The sequence below is a fragment of the Herpailurus yagouaroundi genome, unplaced genomic scaffold (genome assembly GCF_014898765.1).
Source record: "Herpailurus yagouaroundi ecotype Mexico unplaced genomic scaffold, PumYag 67641, whole genome shotgun sequence".
NCBI lineage: Eukaryota > Metazoa > Chordata > Mammalia > Carnivora > Felidae > Herpailurus > Herpailurus yagouaroundi.
In genome coordinates, this window is record NW_024420442.1 from 2,386,559 (window position 1) to 2,389,673 (window position 3,115).

At 46.5% G+C, this 3,115-nt stretch overlaps 1 long non-coding RNA gene across 1 annotated transcript; it reads right to left on the bottom strand.

Annotated features, from left to right (window-relative positions):
• Window positions 1–1,604: 1,604 nt before the first annotated feature.
• On the bottom strand, window positions 1,605–2,578 carry LOC121025476 (uncharacterized). Its single transcript, XR_005788058.1, has 2 exons — window positions 2,028–2,578; window positions 1,605–1,920 (listed from the first exon to the last, which is right to left on the bottom strand). It is a non-coding gene; the product is annotated as an uncharacterized LOC121025476 (long non-coding RNA).
• Between the last annotated feature and the right edge of the window lie 537 nt (window positions 2,579–3,115).

Consider the following 3,115-nt stretch of genomic DNA (forward strand, 5'->3'; position numbering starts at 1 on the left):
CAAAATGGTGTCACTTAGATTATGGCCCCAAGTCAGTAAAACAAGATCTAATCCCTAACCTAACTGCAGTTGCAGCCTCCAAGAATGTGTAGCCTGTAACCAGTCAACGTAGAGTTTTCTGGTCAGCACTAGGAATTTTCCTGATAGACCCCTTCCGTTCCCCTTAGCATGGACACCTTGCCTAAAACCACGGATTTCCTTGCTATTAATTTCCTTTTTTTTCCACTCCCTCTCTACCTTTAAAAGCCTTTCCTTTTCAATAGCCCTTTGGAACTCCTCTCTACGCTCAGTTCATGATTCGAATAATAAAGCCAGTTAGAGCTTTAAAGTGGACTTGGTAGAATTTCTGTTATTTAACACTGTTAAGCTCTAAGAGTGAGTCTTTGGGCAGACCGCATTTATTAATTACCCTGAATCTTTACAAAACCCCAAGCCGAGGGGGTTGTGGGTAGGGGCTGCTGATGTTGGTGAGGTTATTTCTGTAACTGTCTAGAATGATCCAAGAAGATTCTGGAAATCTATCTCCAGGTACGCTTTGTTTTGTTTTAAACAAGAAAGCTTTGCTGCTTCCTACAGCAGCGTACTGAATATTCTGACAGGAAACATTTGAGTGCAGACGCTTGGGGTTTTATATCTATATGAGATCTATGGACAACAAATTTTTGCAGCCATAAACATGTTCACCTTGTCTCAGGAGGAGAGGAGCCGGAATGATCGAAGCACATTTGATTTCCAGAGTAATTTTCCGTCGGGTACTCCTCTTTTACAAGCATGACTCTGTGCTCACATGAGTAACACATTATGCTCTTAGAGTATTAGTCGTTTTAGAAGAAAACAAGGAAACTAGAACACTTATCTCAGAGACTCTTCTTTGAAACCCGGATGATTAGATCAAGCAATAAAGTTCTTCATAAATACTTCAGCTCAATCTTGGCATGCTTTTGCTTTAAGGAAGGGAGTTGTGTTGACATTTGGACGTGCTCCACCATTTTCGACATGAATCCCCAGATGAGTTCTTCCTGAAGATTCTCTGGCCTCTAACACTCTTTCCTAATGGTCATACTATTTACTATTAGCAACAGAAAAATATTTCTCTGCTAGTTTTCAACAGTTATCAGGTATAAAAAATTACATAAAAAGAAAATGGCTACTGAGCGGCTAAACGCGCGCCAAGTTACGTGTTTTATTTCACTAAATTCCCATGTGAGTCCCATGAGGGAGGTGGCCATTATTATCTTCATTCTATAGATGAGGAGCCAGACATAAAATGAGCTGTGTAGATGCAAGGTCACACAGCTAGTAAGTGACGGAGACACTTAACCAAGTCGGCCCAAGGTTAGAGCCTGTATAAGACGGCCAGTGATATATTTATTTGCCCTGAGAAGGCAGCTGCCTAAATAAGAAACACTCGGGGGCGCCTGGGTGGCTCAGCCAGTCGAGCGTCCGACTCTTGATTTGGGCTCAGGTCATGGGTCTTGAGCCCTGCATGGGGCTCCAAACTGGCAGTGCGGAGCCTGCTTGGGATTCTCTCTCTCTCTCCCTCTCTCTCTGCCCCTCCCCTGCTCACGCGCTCTCTCTCAAAAATAAATAAACTTGAAAAAAAATAAGGAAGAAACATTTTATTGCAAACTGGCCAAGTTGGCCTGGCAAACGGAAGCCGTTGGAGAATTTAAATCATTCACGTGAGCTTTTCACAGCATCTTAAGATTCATCTGCCCATTGATTCACCTAGGTGCTAGGCAACGGACGAGGCGCTAGGAACTTAGAAGTGAGTAAGTTTTGGCTGAGCTTCAGGTGGTTAGTCGGGGGGAGGCTGCTTTGCTCAGAGCAACGTGACTTGCGGAGTGAGGGTCTTTGCTGCGGACGCTAGCAATGCCGTGGGCAGGGCCCCTTCGTCTCCCCGGGCATCCGTGTTCTCATCTGTAAAATGGGCAGGTCGGACTAGGTTAGCTCTACTGTGACAGCCGACACAAACTAAGATAATGGCTGGTTTTACATACCAAGGGACTACATTTACAGTCACCTACCGTTGCTACAGGAAGTAGCTAGCCACGAGCAGCAGCTGCCAGTAGTAACCAGAGCGGGTCCTTTAACACGACGGTAAGAACGCAGGAGGTGGGCCACCGGATGAGCCCGGTGGCCCGTCCAAAGCAGAATTTTCACAAGGGCCCCCGCCACGACTGCGCCCAACAAATACTCCTTAACACGTGTTGCAGATCTTACGTCATTTTGCCTAGAAACACAAAAATGGATTTTGTGTAATACCGATCACGTGCCTAGTGACTACGTTTGATACGCGACCTAACATAGGGTCCCTTGGAACTCGATACTCACATATTTGGCTACGGAATTAAACTTTTGGGGTTTCATTCGGTCAAAATGCAGCACGTACTTAAGTGAAAAAGTCAAAGAATACCACGGGGCTTATAAAAAAACAAACAAGCAGGCCCCTGTCCTACCACTCCTGACCCCTGATTCCTGCTCCCAGAAAAGACACCCTCCCCCTTATCCCTGGAGCCCGTGAAAATGTTCTGTTACGTGGCAAAAGGGACTTTGCAAATGTGATCAAGATTAGAGATCTTCGGGGCTCCCCAGTGGCTCAGGCGGCTGAGGGTCTGACTTCAACTCAGGTCATGACCTCACAGTTCTTGGGTTCGAGCCCCGCGTCGGGCTCCGCGCTGACAGCTCAGAGCCTGGAGCCTGCATTGGATTCTATGTCTCCCTCTCTCTCTGCCTCTCTCCTGCTCTCTCTCTCTCTCTCTCTCAAAAATAAATAGACATTAAAAAAAATAGGATTATAGATCCTCGAATGGGAAGATTATCCTGTATAATCTGGGTGGGCCCAACCTAATCACTTGAGCCCTTAAACGCAGAGACATTTCTCTGGCTGGAAGCAGAAAAGGAGGACAGATTCAAAGCACAGAAAGAACTCACTCAAAGTGCTGCTGCTGGCTCGAAGACAGTAGAGGCCCTTTGGAAGTGTTAGAAGGAATTAGATCCTGCCAGCAAGGCGAAGGGGCCTGGAAGCAGAATCTCCCCCAGCGCCTCCAGATAGGAGCCCAGGCTGGCCAACTACATGACTTCAGCCTTACGAGACCCGGAGCAGAAAATTCAG